The sequence below is a fragment of the Saccoglossus kowalevskii genome, chromosome 14 (genome assembly GCF_978046115.1).
Source record: "Saccoglossus kowalevskii chromosome 14, keSacKowa6.1, whole genome shotgun sequence".
Classification (NCBI taxonomy): Eukaryota; Metazoa; Hemichordata; class Enteropneusta; family Harrimaniidae; genus Saccoglossus; species Saccoglossus kowalevskii.
In genome coordinates this window covers 9,141,046-9,163,129 of record NC_140654.1, presented here as the reverse complement: position 1 = coordinate 9,163,129, position 22,084 = coordinate 9,141,046, and the positions used below count along the sequence as shown (strand labels likewise).

The following is a 22,084-nucleotide window of genomic DNA, read 5'->3' as shown; positions in this document are numbered from 1 at the left end:
TTTGGAATTTTTGTGGTAAAGCAAACATTGCTAAGATGGAGCGTATTCAATACAGAGCTCTGAAATTTGTGTACAATGCTTTTCAGTCCAGCTATCAAACTTTATTGGAACGTGCTGGACTACAAACACTAGAGATGTCCAGGAATCGTGACGTACATTGTACTTGTTGAAGTTTATAAAAGTGTAAACAAACTCTCCCCATCTTTTATGTGGGATTTATACAAGGAGAAAAATGTAATGTACAATTTAAGAAATTCTCATCAATTACAGTTAAAATGACAAAGGACTAAACGCTATGGACTGGAGTCATTGTCTTATTATGGTGCTAAAATGTGGAACTCGCTTCCTCATCCAATGAAGGAGTGCAAAGATTTGTATTTTTTTAAGCAAATGGTGTCATTGTGGTCACCATCATTTTAAGATATTTAATTGATTATTTTGGAAATCTTATTGTTGTTTTTCTCTGTGTTTGATGTTTGATGTTTGTAATTTTTGCTTTTGTTTGATGTAATTTTTAGTAGTCAGTGATATTAGCCCTTGGCTAGGTATTTCAAACTGACTTTAAATAAACAAATTGAATTGATGTAAGCAGATTTGTTGTATAACATAGATTTGTGTAGATTGTTGTATTCAATATAATTTATATTGGATATTATATTGCGGAGTCATCTAATCTTGTTTTTTCTGTGGCAGATGTTGATTGATCATTATCAAATGAATGGGAAGGCATTAAGAAGTGAATACACATTAATACAGACAGCCATGATGACAAGTTACACTGATTACAAATATAAAGACGTGCTGAAAACAATTATTACCAAGTATAAAGATTTAACACCTGGATTACATTACCTAGCTGCAGTGGCACTCACACTACCAATATCAACAGTGAGTTGGTAAGTACATTATATCATCAAATTTCATTAAAAAGCTTTACATCACAGTTATAAAATTATATCAAGTTTATTTGTTTCAAACTCCACTTCTACGTGTAAAATCTGAACTCTTTTCACCTGTAGATTGTGAACGATGGTTCTCAGCTGTATCAAGAATCAAGACCAATCTGAGAAATAGACTTTCTGAAAAAATATTAGGATGTTTATTATTCATAAGTGTAGAAGGATCACCAATTGAAAAGTTTGACTTCAAGGCTGCTTCAGATGCATGGGCAATGACCAAGACAAGAAGACGTCAATTAGATTAAATACAGAAAAAATAGCTGATGTTTGAATATTATAGTTTGTGCTTGAAAATGTAATATAATTGTATATATGTATAATGTTAATAAGTAAGTGTTTCTGGATGTAAACCTGCCTTGGTCTTTGTAATTCATATGCACACTTCTATTATGATGTAAATAATATGCAAATTATATACAAATCAGCCAGCCACAGTGGTTTAAATTCCTGGGGAGAACACTGTAATATCAAACAACGCTGCAAATTTATAAGGTGGCCAAAATTATGGGATTTAACGCCGCCGCATGGAAATATAAAATAGCTCCATCAAAGTAGAAAAGGTGGGGCAAATATGATTTCTGTTAGAAACATTTTACAGCTGGTGGTAGAAGACAGGGTAGAGATAGTGTTGTCTCGTACAGCACACAATTGAATGAACACGTCCTTATTTGGGTTCTACAGAAACGCGACCTGCAGATCCCCGTTACAATGGATGCAATACAATGTCGCGCACTGTCGGTCATGAAACCAGAGTTCCTGGAGTTCAAAGCATTGCACTGGTGCTAAAAATTCATGAAGCGGAACAACCTTGTCTTGCGGTCAAAAACTTCTGTAGCGCAAAGGTTACCTACAGACTTGAAAGTGAAGCTTAATAATTTACTGACATACGCCTGCGTCAAAAGGCGAGATGGCGATTTTGACTATATTGGAAACATGGCAAGTTTTCGTTGATTTGGTTTCGAACAAAACTGTAGAAGTGAGAGGTGCGAAGACTGTCAAGTCCACACTACGAGTGCAGAGAAAAAACACTTGACAGTTGTTTTGACAGAGATATTCTGTCCTAATGATAACTTTTAAGAGAAAAAAGGAATTAAAGCTACAATCTCCTCCTGGTTTCATTGTGGCTATCAAAGAGAAAGCCTGGATGGACGAAACGTTAATGCTGCATTGGATCGACGAAATTTGTAGGCCTTACAGAGTGTCGCTATTCAATGCTCGTTATTGATTCATTTCAAGGGCACATCACTGAATCTGTGAAGTCAAGATATCATGGTGTGAACACTTTACCTGCCTGGCAACATCCAAACTCCAGCCTTTAGTTGTTTGTATTAACAAACAGTTCAAGTCTGAACTTTGAAAGTCCTGGACAAGTTTCATCAGTGACGCTGCTATCAAAGCAGCACAGGCTAATACCACCAACGACATTTGACTGAAGACAGAAGACAAGCAAACTACAGTATTGTCAACTGGATTGATGGGGGAAAAAACCGCAATGGCCCGTCTATGATTTCATGTTCGTATAAAGTTTGTGGTATAACCAATGCCATGAACAGTGCCGAAGATCATCTCATCAGAAGTACTTAAAAAATAGCAGACATCGTTTCTGATTTATTGTTGGATGATGACGAGGACGACTGGTTTGAGGGATTTACGCAGTCCGAGCTACAACAGTAACCATCTCTCACTTGAACCGTCTAACAATAGATCAAACAAAAAAGGGTCACCACATCCTCCAAAAAGAGATACTGTAAATCGTAATAATTTTGCTGCTAGAATTATTCGTGTTTTTTTTGTTTCCCGAGTTGTTAGCAATGATAAATTTTCACATTTTAACTAGAGGGAAAAATTTTAAAATGCCGAATAGGTGTTTTGTTTTTTAAATTCAAAGGGAATGTGGTGTGACTGGACGTCGCACACGAAATGGTTGATAATGATACGAGTACTGATGAGTCCTAATCAAGACAATAGACATGTCTATCACTGTATTTCACACTTTCATTGTCATATTGTGCATTTAAGCCTGGGTTTTGGGGATTGTTTTCATCAGGCATACTGACTTCCTTACGTTTCACGATGTTGCGTTATCTCGTACAAAATCCCGATGCTACCACCATTAGGCCTGGGGTCTTCCAGATCCTGTGTCAACTGACAATTCTGATGAAACATGTCAAGCTAATGAAGAAGTCTTCAAAGTTCTCACAACCCTGGGTTCTCATGGCAGAAAACGAAAGCGTGGGCAGTATGAAGTTTATAGTCCATAACTAAGTGCGAAGATCGGCAAATTTGCAGCAGAAAATGGCTATTCCAGAGCAGTGCGCCACTTCACTGTCTTCCTTGGTAAAACCATCAATGAAAGTACCATTCGATCTATGAAAGAAGCCTACATCAAAGAAGTCCAAAAATCAAGAATTCAACCAGTAACCAGTATTCATCATGCCAAACGTGGTCGACCGCTACTTTTAGGCAAACTTGATTCTCGAGTGAAGGGATATGTAAATAACGTCAGAGACTCGGGGGACATCGTAAACAGAAACATCGTGGTAGCAGGCGCACATGGTATTGTGTTACACCGTAATCAGTCTCTGCTCCAAGAATTTGGCAGTCCTATGGAATTGACACGTACTTGGTCAGAGTCATTGCTGCAAAGGATGGGTTACGTGAAGCAGCAAGGGACGAAAGTTGCTAGAAAATTACAGGGCAATTTCAACGAACTTAAGGAGTCTTTCTTGGAATGCATTACCAACGCAGTTTCCCAGGAGGCCATACCATCTGAGTTGGTGATCAATTTTAACCAAACTGGCATACACATTGTCTCCGTTAGGTCGAGGTCATGAGCCAAGGAGAGAGAGCGACAAGTCCCAATCATAGGCCTGGAAGACAAGCGAGAAATAACGACAATATTTGCAGTGTCCTTGGCCAGCGATTCATTGCCACCGCAACTGCTGTACAAGGGAAAGACTGATCTGTGCCACCCAAACACTCAGTTTCCCACCGAATGGGACATTTACCATACACCAAACCATTGGAGTTATAAGCACAATATGGGGCACAATATATATCAAGCCGAGAGTTTTCTGCAAAAACAACGCCGGCATTGCACCAGTCCTCATTCCTCCAAGTTGTACATCAGAGCTGCAACCGCTAGACTTGTCATTCATAGGGAAATTCAAACATCGATTGAAAAAACAATTCAACAAGTGGTATGCCGACAAAGTTGCTACAGCCCTTAATTAATGGTCAAGATGTCAATGAAATCAACGTAGATATGAAATTATCGACCATGAAACCACTGCACTTCAACTGGCTTCTCCGGGTGCATGACAATCTCTGCCATGGATCGTTTTGTGCAGTCTTCAATTAAGGCAATACTCATGAAATTGCAGATAGCACTGCTGTTGAGTGGGTGAGTGGTAGTCTTGTCATAGAAAGAGAATTTTTAATTGCAAAAGCAGCAAGTTAATAAAGAGTTTCGGCATGGTTTGAGTTTGAAACTTTTTAAATTATTCAAAAACATTTTATTCAAAATGGCGACTTGTACTCATCCCTATTGTACACAATAACGCTATTCAAACTATCAAATATTTTGTATAATAGTCCAAAAATTCCAATAAAATTACAAGAACGATCTCAATAATTTTTAAAATTGGCATTATTGATCACCACCTTTTTAAATACGCGATTACGTGCATTCAAATTCGAACTCAGCACAGATACCATCCATACAGTCCAATAATCACAAAAATGACTGACCGACGTACGGTCGAGCCGCATATATCTAATCAATCCAGTGATCCGTGTACGTGATTGTAAATACTACCGTTCTGAACATTTTAAAACGTTGGGTCATTTCAGTCAGTTACATTTCCGCTGATGTTGACGTCTATATTTTTTCCTTAAAATCATACACACACTACATTCTGTGTCTCGTTTTAACCTACCTGTTTGTCTCCGTGCTTGTGTTATAATCTTTACGAATACTTTCAGTATAATAACAAGTTTTTGGGGTAAAATATTCGAAGTAAACTCCGCCACATGGCTGGGACGAAATTTTGACAGGTCTTCAGAATGTAAGTTTGCTGCCGCATGAGGGCGCTATATTTTCTTCAAATCGAGGTCCAACATGGCGGACAGGAAGAACAGTAACTTGTTTTGCATTCACTTATTGTTGACTAATTTAGCAGCTTTATAAGGTGGGTATGCTTGCAGTAAGAATATGTGTTGTCCCGTAGGTATTCGGGATTGTAAGTAAATGTCTAACTTCCCCTGGATCACATGTTATTAGTCTGTACGGCGCTCGCTGTTTCTGTTGACAGTCTATCGTAGGTTTTGATCACATCCGACGCCAGTGATCGGATGCTAGCGTGTGTGCCAAAGCCGTGGATGTGTCAACGCTGTTATCGAGTCTCACTAATTGATGTTTTCTTTACGAACGAACAATGCATGAAGACAATAGACACAAAAGGTAGCCACGCTCTTTCCCACTGTATTTACATTTTACGGCGGAGGAGATGATTGCTTATTTTTTAGTAGAGGCCGTATGTTAGCCGCTCCTGTTCCCCCACCCGTTTGCGTTATGTAATGTTATCGTGTATGCATGTAACTCAGTTCTTGGTACAACTGCATATCAAATGTCTGTTCCATTTCATTTCACTTTTCCTCACCAATCTATTACGTAGTATGCTGTATTCGTCGTCGGAAATATTTTTTTATTGTTTCGAGTACGTCCATAATATTATCCATACCGATACTCGCACACGCTCGTTAGTTTCTGTCACACTATTACGATATACACCAGCAACAAACACGTGTATGACCGACTACGTATATTTCTTTTTTGAGTATAGCTCATTTTATCATTCTTATGAATGTACAGTGAGTGCCTGTAGTATAATTTTTTTAATAAAAATATTCTCAATTGTAATTATTTTTATTTTGGAATACTGGTGTTCATTTGCTACCTGCATTCTCTGTGTTCAACTAATTTGATTATGAATGCTTCTCTAAAATAAATGTGCTCAGGGCGGCTCTGAAAATTTAACAGAATGCTAGACCACACCACACATTAAGCTATAATGATTCAAACAACATTGCAGTATTGTCTATTTACATAATGCCTTCACATGGTATAGCAACTGCAACTGCCCACTTATTCAAAATGATGTGCTTGCTGAATGCTGATTGAATAATGTTGAACTAACTCATTAATGTTAATCACAACTCATGATGATGTCACAATACCATTTCTAGATTGGTCAATTTGCATTCTAACATCGATTTTCATTTATAAAAATATAATAAATAATATATAAAAAATATACAGTATGCACATATACAACTGTACATGTATATATATATATATATATATATATATATATATATATATATATACATATATATATACATATACAGTTGTACATGTATATGTATATATATATATATATACATACATGTATATAACGACCCTAGCTTTATGCCCTTCACTGTATTACCTCAAGGCTTTATAATAAAATAAAAAAAATAAAATAGTATATAAAATTTTGAAACCAAAATACTAAATAAAAAGTACCGTTGAGTATGTTTGTTGGTATTTTTACTTTCAATTGATTTTTTCAACTTTTAATTTTATTCAAAGCATTTCTCTGCTCTGCGTCTTTAATTCACTATCCATCACATGATTCATTTCATTTTATCTTTTGCTCTAATGAGCTTCCCGAATTTACAAAATTTATCTTGTTACTACTGCCGCTTCTAGCATTCAAGTTAATGAGCAAATTTGCTAGTCAGTTAGCAATGTTGCTTTCAGACAAGCATCCAGTACTTTGACTGTGGTGTCGACCAGGTTGTGTATGAATGGATAAATGTGTGCATCCATAATTGTTATTTATAACCAGACAGTAGAATTTGTGATATGAACTATATCCGATAACTCTCATAAATAGAATGGCTAGCTCCCGGGGTAGGCTAAAACAGTGAAATTTGTATGCCTCTGTCCTCTTTAGATGTGTTATCCCCAGGTATTACCAGGACCAATCTTGACTATAAAACTTTAGAATATTCCATTGAACTTAAGTGCACTGTATAGATAGGAGAAACAGTAGAATTTTCAGAATAAAATTGTATTAGCAAAAATAATTGTAAGGAACCAACAAAATTAGGAGCAGAATTAATAGTACATACATGTATTATATTATACCAAAATAGTACAAAAACAAACCACTTACAGGGTGTCTCACTATAAATATATGTAGGATGCCTATTTACTTGTACATGTATTATAAATTTAGTGCATGGCTTCAAGAACATGTACCAGTACCTCACAACTATAGGACATGTATTACCACAATGTAACATGTACCTCAAAACCATAGGACTATGTCAGGACTATCTGATATTACAATAAAACATGTGCATGTACATGTACCTCAAAACCGCAGTATTATCTAATATTACCACAATGCTGTCAACATTTAAATTAAGTTACCCTTGTGGTTATCCTTCTTCAAAGTAATCCATTCACTTACTACAATAACATTTACATCACTGCTCTACACATGTACAAAGTAAAATCTGCGTATATAAAGCATTTGCTCTATTAGAAGCACATCTTCAATGGTAGCACATATGAATAAATCACATTTGATTTATACTGAATCCCTAAAATGTGCCTTATTTTGAACAGAGAAAGTGCTCTGTAATTACTACTAATACCGGTAGAGCATCCCATACCCAGATACACACATTTTTGATTGCATAATGTCATCAATTTTATTCCATGAACACAATTAACAATTTGAACCATCAGATCGAAAGTAATGCATACATGAAATCATTATCATTTTCAAATTTGTTTTAATTTTGTTGATTCCACCATAGACTAAACTACACAGTTAGCCAGCCAAAGCCTCATTAACATAATTTATACAGTATTCTAATTCGAAATTCCAGACCAGTACATTTGTATCACTCTGTTCCCGGCAAATTTCTGCTGTGACTTGTGGTCATATTGAAACCGTGATTTAAGCAAAACCGGCCAACGCAGCTTCCTGATTTTTGCTACACAACAGGTTAGTATCTCATCCTTGCCGAATATGTAATTTTTTAGAGTGGTTTCAATGAAATATTTTCGTAAATTAGAAAATAGGAACCGCTGTGGTAAAATACGCTCACGATTTCGCCCCAACTTTAAAAGTGACACCTACCATAACGCAAGAATTTTGATTTATAACAAATATATGGGGACTAAGCAAAGGGTATAGGCAATTATTCCCTGAAGTTTCAAGTTTTCAAAATTTCTGTAGAATATTTGGCGATTTTCTGAAAACGAGCAATTTCTCCCACTATACCGCGTTGGCGCCATTATATAAATTAGGTCAATTGAGGTCAACTTTAGTCAGGTCAATGTGGGGCCTGAGACGGTGCGGTTAACTTACGTGTTAAGTTTGTTTTTTAGGTGTTATATATATTCATAAGTACACTTTCTATAGCAACTAGTGATTTTATGTAATAAAAATTGACATGCCCCAAAGTAGCAAGCCGTTCTAGTTCAAGTATACATATATGGGGAGGGGCTTCAATATTTATACCTTGGTAACTACAAAATGAATTTCCATAATTTTACAAATAAGTACAAATATTAAAATTCCAGTTGATAAAAAATACAAAGTTTGATATTTAACATCTCATCACCTCACATAAAATTGTTATACTCCCAATATTATATTAAAATGTACATACACATTACATAGAATAGTTAAAAGGGTGGTAATTACCACACAAATTCTACAATATTGGATTTGAAGGAGATTATTGATAAATACCGTAAACTGGTTGCTATGGGCTACAATGATCCTTCCCAATTTCTGTTTTTTTCGTTTCAAATTGTGGAATGTGTTTACAAATTATTTATTCATATTTTTTTTTATTTTATCTTGCAGAATACCAAGTGTGCCACTACTGATGTTGTTTTGTTATATTATAAATTATTGAGGATTACAGAAGTTTATATTACACTCATCTTTTTTGTCTGGAGTTTATTTTTATATAGGGGTGTACTCAATGTATTCACTGGAGAAGTTGCAGAGAAATTAGTCCAGCAAGATTTATTGTCTTGTCGGGAAATAAGCAAACAGGATTTTCTTGCATATGTCAGAGTTCGTATCATGTTTCAGCCAAGTACTGGAGCTCCAGTTCGTAAACGCCATTTGAAAACCTTTTCCGGTAAAGTAAAACAAATAGTCAAGTCAAAAAAAGGAGATAATGACCATAGAATGGTCACTGCCTGCTTAAAAAAACAGATAGCACATTCAAAAAAAAACAGGCGAACCAGTAAAGACACTTGAACAGTTTGTTACTTTTCCCAGGGCAATTTCATTATCTGATGGGTTGCCATATAAAAGTCAAAAGAGCAATACAACAAAAATTCTTAAGACCAGATACAGTGATATTATGAAAGAGAGTTTACCCCCTGAATGGAGAGCAAAGTTTATGATATATGATGGAATGTTTCTAATCAATAAGGCCCCTCTTGCTTCACATCGAACCTTTGCCCATTATGCTGAGTTTTTTGTTCGGAGATGGATTGTTCCCCATTACAATAGGTTTTGTTTTGAAGTCCATTTAATATTTGACGATCCTCAGCATTTGGGTGTCAGTCCTAAGGACATTGAAAGACAAAGACGGGACAAGAATGTTAATACAGACGTGGAAATTGATTTAGTTCAGAGAGAAACCCCAGTGCCCACTAATTGGAGAAAGTTTATTGGTTGCCGTCCCAATAAATGAAAATTAGTGAATTTCCTATCTGAGGAGTGTCTGAAATTGGTGGCCCCATTATTACAAGGCGACCAACGTTTTATAACAGCTGGTGGGTTTGATGGAAATAAAAAGGACAGTTCTATGTGTGTTGATGCTACAGGTATTACAAATGAATGGATTGCTCAAAGTAATCACGAGGAAGCAGATAGTCGGTGTATTTTACATGCATTGAGTTCACAGTATAATCAAGGAGTGATATTTTCACCTGATACAGACACGTATCACGCGTTACTGCCCCTGTTGTATAAACACTCACAAAAAGAGATATATGTTCAATTGGATAATGATCCTACCAATCTAAAATATATTAGCATGTCTGAATTAAAATCAGCCCTAAATCTTGATCCTGACTTGCAGCACACACGACTTGACATGATTGGTAAAATCATGCAAACATTATTCATGTGCACAGGATGTGATTTTGTATCATTCTTTGCTGGGTTAGGGAAAGGATCATTTTACAATATATTTTACCAGTATTGTGAATTCATTACAGGTGTGTCCACACATCCAGGTACATTGTCTGATACGTGCCAGGATAAATTAAAAGATGGCCTACTTGCATTTGTTAGACTTGTTGGTAGTGTTTATTTTAAGAAGCATTTAACAGCTTTTGAGGAAAACACACCAGCACAACTGTATCGGAAATTAGAGGATAGCAGCTGTAATGCACTTGCAAATCATCAGAAATGGCTAAACGAAATAAGGGAACGTATGTGGCCGCGAATCCAGTACGAAGATGAGCTCAGTCAGTCGTTTGATGCGCTTGAGCTACACTGGAAAAGATCTTGCTGGGTTTCTCAGCTATGGGCACAAGCTGACCAAACTGTAGTTGATTTTCCAGATTTGCACTTGCATGGATACAAGGTTGGCACTGATGGTAATCTTTGTATTGTGTGGGACAGTGATGAAAACATTAAAAAAATTTCCAATACTGTTGCTCTACTTACAAAGGGATGCCGGTGTAAGAAAGCACCAACCTGTACCAATCGATGTTGTAAGTGCTACAAAATCCATGGATTTTGTGGACCAGCTTGTTTGTGTCTTGGGTGTAACAATCCACATAATACAGGAGCTTGTAATGGTTCCAAGAAACATGGAATTTGTCCAAAAGCAATGGAAACTGATTCTCCACCAGTGATCACGGCTAATGTGCGAAATTCAGACCAAGAACTTGCGGAAACACTTTTAATGGAGGAATTATTGGAAATGGAAAACAACAGAATTGAAGAAATTGATACCTTAGAAGATGACCCCGATTTGACAGAATTAGTAGAGCAACACGTATGGATTGAAGAACAGGATGATCAAGATATCTACCCTGATGATGATGATGATGGTGACATAGCAAAACTAATGAGAATGGTTCATGACTGAATATTTTCTTGCTCATTAACTTTTGCTTTGCTTTGAGATTTCGACCATTTTAACATTAGCATTTTTTATGGAAAACACAATTTTAAGTCAAAGCGCCGCAACTTTGATCTTTTTGGACCAGTTTAACCATTCTCTACTCGCTCTCAATTTGTGTTTAAATTGCTTGCCATTTTGGTATATCATTGCTTATACGTGTATATTTAATGGTACACGTTGCTAAGTTATGTTTGAATACTTAATTCGGTAATTTAGTGAAACCATTACTTCGTTTGTAACAAACATATGCTTAGGCATGCAAGAAGATGAAATTCTTTTTTATAATTTATTCAATTTCATAATGTCCAACATGCAATAAAACATCAATCAAGCACGCCTGTTATATTACGGATCACGTGATCACATTTATGCGCGAATGTGTTATTGTATGCCGGCTTATTTCGTATCATAAAAATGAATTTCAGATATTGGATTTTATTTTAAACTAGCCTTGCTATTGAAAGTATACATGTTTTTTTATATTTCAAGCTGAGAAACATTGAACTTTTTGGCTGTATTTTTCTATATTGTTTTTGCAGAATGTATGATGGAAAGTTCTGTTTTATGGCATCCACACACACACACACACACACACGCACAGTAGGTATCTGCTGTGCGGGGGGGGGGGGGGGGGGGGTGGGGTGTTTACTTCTTTGTTATTCCTGCATTTTTCTTTATATTTATTACCCGATGAACAGTATTTAAATATAAAATTACCATAACACTAATAAATTAGTGTAAACAAAATTATTTCGTTTAAGATCCATAAAATAATCCATGTAATAATGTGTTTGTCTTAGAGATAATGCTTGTACACCCCCACCTTCCAGCATTTTCAATAGCCGTTCTATGTGAGGTCATGACCTAATTCCGCGGAAGTGGTGGCCCTTGCGTTCATCGGCAATGACTTCGTGACGGTTAATTTTGACACGTTGCATAACGCAAGGATTTAAAAATATAGTAAGTACTTATTTCGGTGCATTACGTAGTATGTTACCTTCCCGCAAAGTGTCTTTTTCTCATGTTGATTATTTTTTGAGTAAATCAGCCAGAAGTCTGCCGTGAAATACTATTACTGACGATTGTTCGTTTTGACGTCTCTTATTTCAGAAAATAAACATCAGATTGTCAATAAAATTAGAATTTGGTACATTTCTAAACATACTCCTTGTGTGTGAATGTTTTTTATTTGAGATCACAGTATTTTAAACCTGAATTTTAGCGCTGAAAATACATGTCCCCGTGGAAGTAATATCGCCCATTCAAATGTCAACGGTAGCGTCAATGTTGATTAAAGATATGCAAATGAGGCTATGGCTGGCTAACTGTACATTATGATTGTACTGACTTATGTTACAAAGTACAGGCAAAATAAGGATCAAATCATGTACTGAAGAAGCAGGGGGAACTGACCATGTGTTCGCTGTGTGTGGTTTGCGATATTGGGTTGTACAGTGTTGTTGACGTACTGGTAACAGACTGATACATGTCACAATGCATTGTTAGCACATGTTGTACGTTAGAACCAACAACTGCCAAGCGCTCGGGTCAAATTTCTTTTCTTTTTCAAACAACCACAGCAAGCCTAGTCATGCTAATTCATGCAGAAAAACGTGTAAGTGTATGAGATCAGCATGTACTATTGAATAAGGGTCGGATCAATATTTCTGTTGGAGTATGTTAAAATGTGGAAGTGTATGCGATCTGCATGTACCATTGAATAAGGGTCAGACCAATATATGTGTTGGAGTATGTTAAAATGTGGAAGTGTATGCGATCTGCATGTACCATTGAATAAGGGTCAGACCAATATATGTGTTGGAGTATGTTAAAATGTGGAAGTGTATGAGATCAGCTTGTGCAGTTGAATAAGGGTCAGACCAATATATTTGTTGGAGGAAAGGTTTTTCTAACAAAAAATGAATATGCTACGAAAACAATAACAAACATTAATTTTGAGTATGCATCAACTATAATTTGAGGAAAGTTGTGGTGACCTCCTAAATTACAGTGATATTTCTCCTGATTTTCAAATATCCTACTTACTTTTTTTTAAATACAGAATAGAGTAACAAATTCTTCACTGAGCCTAAGATTCTATAAAATAAATAAAAAAACAAATTAAACATGGGTACATTATTTCCATGGAAACAGTGCCTTTTTTATTAGTCCCTGTTCGGACTTGGTCCGAAAATGGGGACTTATGTTTTGCCCTGTGTGCGTCCGTGCATCCGTGCATCCGTGCGTCCGTGATCACCTGTATCTCGAACATGCATGGACCGATTAAGTTCAAACTTCATTCATACATCACACATTATATGGGACATATGCACATGCATTTTTTTCATGATCTGATTAACGATAGCCGAATAGCGGCCATTTTAAGGCCGAAAATGCATCAAAATCGCACATTTTCACCATTCCGGACCCGGATCTCAGTTATGCATGGACAGATTTTGTTCAAATTTGGTACATACATTAAACATAATAGGACCTTGATGCACGTCTTTTTTTTTTTTGGATCGGGCTTGAAATGGCCGACTGGCGGCCATTTTGTTTTAAAGAATTCAGTTCTGGATCCGTATCTGAGACATGCCTGGATTAATCGAGTTCAAACTTCACACACACAAGGTACATCATGTCACAAATATGTATGTGCATTTGTTTCATGATCTCATTAACGATAGCCAAATGGCAGCCGCTTTAAGGCTAAAAATGCATTGAAATCACACATTTTCACCATTCCGGACCCGGATCTCAGTTATGCATGGACGGATTTTGTTCAAATTTGGTACATACATTAAACATAATAGGACCTTGATGCACGTCTTTTTTTTTTCGGATTATGTTCGAAATGGCCGACTGGCAGCCATTTTGTTTTAAAGAATTCAGTTCTGGATCCGTATCCGAGACATGTCTGGATTGATCAAGTTCAAACTTCACACACACATGGTACATCATGTCACAAATAGATATGTGCATTTGTTTCATGATCCGCTTAACAATAGCTGAATGATGGCCATTTTAAGGTCGAAAATGCATCAAAATCACGTATTTTCACAATTCCGGAACCGGATCTCAGTCATGCATGGATGGATTTTGTTCAGATTTAGTGCACATATTAAACATAATATAAGCTTGATGCATACCAATTTTTCTTCGGATCAAGTTCAAAATGGCCAACTGGCGGCCATTTTGTTTTAAAGAATTTAGTTTTCGATCCATATCTCGGACATGCCTGGACAGATCAAGTTCAAACTTCACATACACATCATACATTATATCATACATATGCCTGTGCATTTGGGCCAGTCCTTTTAAGGTCAAAAATTCACAAAAATTGCACATTTTCACCATACTGGAACTGAATCTATGTCATGCGTGGGCAAATTTAGTTTAAATTTTTTGACTCCCGTGTGCGAAGCACAAAAGGGAGTCTTTGCAGTTACCCTGTCTGTATGTCTGTATGTATGTATGTATGTATGTATGTATGTATGTCACTTTTTTTGTTCCACCGTTATCTCAAGAACCACTAATCAAATTTTGGTGAAACTTGGTACATAGATGCTCTGGGATAATGCGCAGAGTTGATTAAGTTTTGGTAAAAATCTATGAATATTAATTACCTAATTTGCATTATAATTAGCTGATTTTTAGCTGTTCCAAGACTGTTCCACTGATATCTGAAGAACCACTCATTGGATTTTTATGAAACTTGGCACATGGATGCTCTGAACTAGTGCGCAGATTTGATTAGTTTTGGGTAAAAATCTATGAATATTAATTATCTAATTTGAATGATAATTAACTGATTTCAAGCTGTTCCATGACTGTTCCACTGATATTTGAAGAACCACTCATTAGATTTCAATGAAACTTGGCACATGGATGTTCTGAACTAATGTGCAGATTTGATTAGTTTTGGGTAAAAATCTGTTAATATTATTAATTACTTAATTTACATAATGATTAATCAATTTTCGGCTTTTCCACTGATATCTCAAGTACTAATCATAACATTTCAATAAAACTTGGTACATAGATGTCATATGACACTGCACAGACCTGATAGTGTTTAGGGTAATATCAGTACATATTAATTACCTAATTTGCATAATTAATTAATTTTCAGCTTTTGATATTTCGAGTAGTAATCATCACATTTCAATGACACTTGGTACATGGTTACTTGAGGACTGTGCAGAGACCTAATTAGTTTTTGGGTAAATATTTGTGCATATTAATCACCTTATTAGCATAATTAGTTAATTTTCAGTTTTTCACCTGATATCTCAAGTACTAATCATCACATTTCAATGAGACTTGCGACATTTTCTAGGAATATGCAGAGACCTGATTAGTTTTGGGATAAATAATTGTGCCTATTAATTACCTAATTTGCATAATTAGTTAATTTTTTGCTGTTCTATGGCTGTTGCACTGATGTCTACAAACCACTCATTGGATTTCAATGAAACTTTTAAAGAGTGTACTCATCACATTTCAATGAACCTAGGACTATACACCATATTAGTTTTTGGTAAATATGTATGCTTCTTAATCACTTAATTAACATAATTAATTAATACTGATATCTCAAGTATTGATCATCATCACATTTGAATAAAACTTGGTACATAAATGCTCTAGGACAATAGACGGCCTGATTAATTTTGGGTTAAAATCTGTTCATATTAACTCTCTAATTAGCATAATAATTAATATTTTTTGGGTTTTAATCACATTTCAATGAAACTTGGTACATTGTGCAGACCTTATTAGTTTTACACTTAAATCTGTTCATATCAGTTACCTGATTTACATAATTAGTTTTCAGCTATTCCATCAATATCTCAAGTACAAGTAATTTTGAATTAATTTTTAATGTGTCTTCAATACTCTCAGCACACGGGAGTTCTTTCTAAGCTTTCTTTGATTTTTGGATTGTGTTGAAAATGGCTGACTAATCGAGTTCAAACTTCACACACACAAGGTACATCATGTCACAAATATGTATGTGCATTTATTTCATGATCTCATTAACGATAGCCAAATGGCAGCCGCTTTAAGGCTGAAAATGCATTGAAATCACACATTTTCACCATTCCGGACCCGGATCTCAGTTATGCATGGACGGATTTTGTTCAAATTTGGTACATACATTAAACATAATAGGACCTTGATGCACGTCATTTTTTTTTCGGATCATGTTCGAAATGGCCGACTGGCGGCCATTTTGTTTTAAAGAATTCAGTTCTGGATCCGTATCCGAGACATGTCTGGATTGATCAAGTTCAAACTTCACACACACATGGTGCATCATGTCACAAATAGATATGTGCATTTGTTTCATGATCCGCTTAACAATAGCTGAATGATGGCCATTTTAAGGTCGAAAATGCATCAAAATCACGTATTTTCACAATTCTGGAACCGGATCTCAGTCATGCATAGATGGATTTTGTTCAGATTTAGTGCATATATTAAACATAATATAAGCTTGATGCATACCAATTTTTCTTCGGATCAAGTTCAAAATGGCCAACTGGCGGCCATTTTGTTTTAAAGAATTTAGTTTTCGATCTATATCTCGGACATGCTGGACAGATCAAGTTCAAACTTCACATACCGGTACACATCATACATTATATCATACATATGCCTGTGCATTTAGGCCAGTCCTTTTAAGGTCAAAAATTCACAAAAATTGCACATTTTCACCATACCGGAACTGAATCTATGTCATGCGTGGGCAAATTTAGTTTACATTTTTTTTTGGATTGTGTTGAAAATGGCTGACTGGTGGCTATTTTGTTTTACTGAATGCAGTTCAACATCCATATTGTTGCTGCTTTGAATGTATATGTCACTCAAATATGAACGGAACGGGGACACGTCATTGACAATGACTTGTTTCCCTATAACATTAAGGCCTACTATCATAACCTTCAGACATTCATATGGAACAGCGTAACAACACATGCATCTCAGGAAATTCCTGTCATAAAAAGTTTAAATAATCACAATTAATTAGCCCCTCCCTTTTCTATTTAGATTTATAAATACAAGACATTTTCATTTCCAATGAATGCAGGACTGGGTGGTGCATGCATTTGTGTTTTATATTTATAATCTTTGATAGTTCAGGGGTATTATGAGTTTGAAATCACTTTCTTGTTCAAAATATCTTTGTTTTTTGTTGCATTTATTCTATTACAAATTCAGTTAATTATTGAAAAAAAAGTATCAAATTTAAAAACTTTAAAAATAAATAAAGAAAAAACATTTTTTTATAAATTTACACGGTACAAAATGTAGCTTAGAATCAGTCCTCTGTCCAATGTTCAACAACAGTATCGTCATATGATATCCCTCAATAGGATTTCTTTCGTTAGTTGGCTTGTGGACAATTTTCATTACAAAAGCTAAGTACTTTTGATTTGTTTAGAACACGATGCGTTACTGAGACCACTGCTGCATTGTATTTAATCTTAAATGGCCTGGCTGTGTCCACGTCCAATCGAACGTAACACCCTAGACAGGTACATTGAGTTTTAAGTACTATGGAACTCTTAGAAATTCTTCAAAATCTTGTCAAAAGTGTTTTATTTAATGGTTTAAAGGAGCGGCAAGGAAAATTTCATCAAGAGTCTCCCTCTGTAATATTCTGAAAGTTTGGAAATCACGGCTTTACAATGTACATGTTTTGTAACATTGTTTGCTTAGCGTGTATGTATGTATGTTATAAACTCAACGTCAGTAATACACATTGTATGATCTTTGTGTAATGATGCTGTCTGATCAATAAGTGAGTGTTTAGCGATGTCGGCCAATCCAATCGTCTTGTATGAATGAGACTGATATTAAATAAAAGCAGTTAGGTTTATATATTGCATATTTATAATGATACCATGCCTTTGATGACATCATTGTATATGATCATTCTATTATATCTCTATGATAGGTATAATGAGTACCTTGACAATATTTTTTTACAATACATCATGTAACATGTATCTTCTTCTGTTTCTAATTTTCTGGTCATCACGTACATCAATAAGTAAAAATATGTGTGTTACAGCTATTTTCAAGAAAATTTAAAAAAAAATAAAAATTTCATTTAGAATCAAAATTGAAAAACTCATTTTCTATGATAATTTCAAAATACAGAAACATTCACTTGCATCGTTTTTGTAAAACTAATGAACAGAAACAAAGATGAACATGTCTTGTACAGTGTGTATACCTTGGATGTTTGTCTGTACATTTACTGCTGTGAGTCACTTCAATCTTGCTTGATACAAGTTTTCATTCATTATTATCATAGCAGAAGTCCTTAGAAAAAAAAACCCTCAAATATTTGATGGTTTACTATACATGTAATAACAGCCTTTATTTATATCGTATCCCCTCTGGAATCTAGATTAGAATATAACGAGGATATACGGAACAATAAAATACATAAGGAATAATAATAATAATAATAAATAATAATAAAAAAAGAAATAGTAAAATAAATACTATTAGTAAATAGTATGTAAATGTAAAAATGTATATGTAAAAAAAAAAATTCTTGTATCAGTTTATATGTTTTGAGTAATTGACACTATAAATTACGACATGTATACGCACATACTGACATGTTCGTGTAGCTTTCGATATTTCTTTGGACTTTGCTGCTGGTTGTATAGGTAAGACATATGTTTGCTTCCTCTTATTCAATGTTAATTGGTGGTTAGTGAAGGGCTGACAGAGACTTAAAGTTTCTGAAATTTAACATGAACAATCCACCTCTTTAAAATATTTGAAATTGATAGCTTGAATTTCAACTGAACACACATAGGTTCAGTATGTGACCTAGTTTTGTTGCAACCCTAAAAGGGGAAACTGAAATACCAACGGCATGGAAATTGATACAATTACTCCATTTTTTTCTTATGAATTTCAAATCTAATACTGTACAATCTGTAAACTATGAAAATGCCCAAAAATGTTATTGCCAGCTTGGATGATTGGAAACAGGACAGGGAGGGGAGGGGGCTGGCTGGAAGGGGTGTTAATTGTAGTACAGTTAGTATATGCGTGCTAACACCCTATTAACTGTATGTAGTTAAAGGAATGTTCCAATTATACTAGATGACAGGCTGTGAGGTGTGGTAAATCAGGGATTATTTTAAACCACATATTTTGCTTCCCAGGCCACCAATACAAGAGAGGCACCCATATTTACTACAAGAAGACTAATTTGTGGTACAGATGCACAGAGTAAATTATCAGTTTCTCATCAGAAATCTCTGCACATGGGATCCAGGCACAGTCCCCCTGTGATCCAGGGTAGTTGGGCACATGTTATCCCCCCCCCTCAATCAATGGATCATTGGCCATGTGCCAACATTATATTTAGGAACATGTTAATTATATGTTTAGGTAAAGAAATGTTATACATTCAGGGATGTTTCAATCACATTATAGAGGCTTATTGAAAGGTCTGTGGTTTGGGACTAAATCCATAAAAGTTTAGATTAGATACAATGCACTGACTTGGGTCGTGTCATGTTCAAGATAGTGATTGGGTCTGTGCCAACACCATGGTTACTAGTAGGGACATGTCAATTTTACAGAAGGAGGGTAATTGTAAGTACGGTGCTTTGGATTGTGCAAGCAGCATGGCTTGGGGCATGTTAAATATGTACAAGAATGGTACACATAAATAAGGTGATTCGGATTGTGAAAGCAGCATGGCAAGGGGCATGTCAATTTTATAAAAGGAGGGGTAAGAAGGGTCATTGGGAATGTGGCAACAATAATGTAAGTTATATCATATGAGGTAACAGGGAATGTTCCAATTAAAAAGGGTTTGTGCCAAACAACATGTTTTAAACTCAGGGGTTTTTCTAAACCTGGGAACAGGGGCGTAGCGCAGCGCTCTGATACTCTCGGCTGGCCCCTTTTTACCGAATCGCCGATTGAACTTTCAAGTCATAAATATACCATTATTTCTTGAGCCGCACACTTCCGTGCTGTCGTACAGCATGAAATCTTTCTCAAATATATTTTTCTCTGTGAAAACTTCCCAGTAACACCAGCTGACAATGTGTCTGGACACCAAATACACTAAAATTACTCTAAAAATATATCAATGGCGATAGACACACCGTTAAAACGGTGCAGAAAACTCTGATATGGCGTTTCCAGGTCGATCGCTCATTTTTTCTAGAAAAAAACCCTGGAACTTATCTATACAATATCATCATTTGATGATTTTATGGCATTTGTGAAAAAATGTTGTTTAAGTCACTAAAATTTTAAATTAATTTGAGATTTTCACTGACATTTAAAATTTGCAAACATTTGACTCTTGTGGATTTACAGTATGTCTGTGTGTTAACATCAAACATGTAGCGAGGGATGTGTCAAAAACATTTTTGGGGTGTTCACATGATTTTTATGTTGTTGTACTGTAAAATACTTTATTTTCACTTTTACAATAAATTTTTACTATTTTTGCTGAAGGATTCAGTGAAAATAAAATCCAGTGAATATACTTTATTTCCTATATTTTACCACAGTCACTCTCCCAGTAGAGTGACTGTTATTTTACATTCAAGTTCAACTCATCAAAAATCAGTGTAAACTAGATTCCATACAAAAGACCCAATGAGCCATTTCAGCGATAATTAATTCCAGCTAAAATAAAGTATTTTACAGTACAATGTCTCAAAACTATCTGACATAGGCAAATGTGAATGATGTCTTGAAAGCTGTGCATATGGTAGTACCTAACCCAGCCAAAACAAACAGTGCACCCTATACCTACAAAATGTAAATAATGCATGCCATTTAATTAGTTTTTATCTGATCAGAGAATGACCCCAGTTGACCTCCACTGACAGATCTAATATATCAGGTCTATATTCTTTGCACATGTAAGGACAAAGCATGGCTTTGAAGCGGTGAGTTTCAAGGTACACCGTGCCGCAATGTAAGCTAACATGTGGTTGTTGTTAGGTATAAAGCATTACATAAAAACATAAATTATTCTAAATTTTCGTCAAAGGCATGACTTTTATTCTTATTCTATTATTTAGTAATATTTCCCAAATATTATACAAATTAATCTAAAGAAAATTTCAATTTTTTTTGCAGTTGTTAAAATTATTAAAAATTACTCATCACATGTGATGAACAAAACCATAGTTATCATATAAGGCGAGTACGGTTGTCTTTAAATATTTGAATATTCTGATTCTTGGAAATGTTGCATATTGTCTATTATTTAGAACTGCTTTAAAAAAACATTTGGTAAAATAAGTCATTGTCCCAACACAAATCAACCATATATGGTGTATAGGTTATAGCTATGTTACAGTCATGGCCTGCCATAACCTTGCACATGTGTATACAAGTGATTGACAACACATGTATGATGTGATCTACTGCAAAATGTAACTAGAGGCCAATATTGATTCACGTCTTATCCCCATGCCACATGTGCATTGTACATATCAGATTATTATATAAAACAAAGTATTTGGTACTTTTCCTCAGGAAAATATAGCATATCAGCTAATTTGCATAACAACAGAATATGTTAATTACTTGAGAAAACAATGTATATTCCAGTGTTGACACCCATACAACTATGAACTGTTTAGGGTAAAATTCATGCAAAACTTTGTGCCAGGAATCTTCTTCAACCTCTGTTGTGAGTCTGACATATAAGCTCTGTTAGAAGGGCATGTGAAGTAGAATCATACCTTAATCATACCTTTACATACATGTATACAATACTAATTTGCACAATTTCATTTTGTCTTGTAAAATTTACACGAATATCTTTCATTCTGAGCATCTCAAACATAGTAGTTCAATGTGGCTGGAATCATTTGACTTTTGAA

At 35.3% G+C, this 22,084-nt stretch overlaps 2 protein-coding genes across 3 annotated transcripts in view; one reads left to right on the top strand and one right to left on the bottom strand.

Annotated features, from left to right (window-relative positions):
- The window catches only part of LOC102804562 (tudor domain-containing protein 7-like), a 66,134-nt gene extending 61,083 nt beyond the window's left edge, over positions 1-5,051 (bottom strand). The window contains exon 1 of the mRNA XM_085507456.1: positions 4,898-5,051. The gene's annotated coding sequence lies outside the window, so the exon portion shown is untranslated. The remainder of the gene's footprint in view (positions 1-4,897) is intronic.
- A 17-nt stretch (positions 5,052-5,068) lies between these two features.
- Positions 5,069-22,084, top strand: part of LOC100369934 (exostosin-like 3) — a 43,499-nt gene continuing 26,483 nt past the window's right edge. Inside the window, exons 1-3 of one of the 2 annotated variants that reach the window (XR_014931599.1) lie at positions 5,089-5,149; positions 7,905-8,023; positions 8,894-8,972. The gene's annotated coding sequence lies outside the window, so the exon portion shown is untranslated. Of the gene's footprint in view, positions 5,150-7,904; positions 8,024-8,893; positions 8,973-22,084 lie in introns of those variants that run through there. The other variant, XM_006820994.2, reaches the window with a different exon arrangement.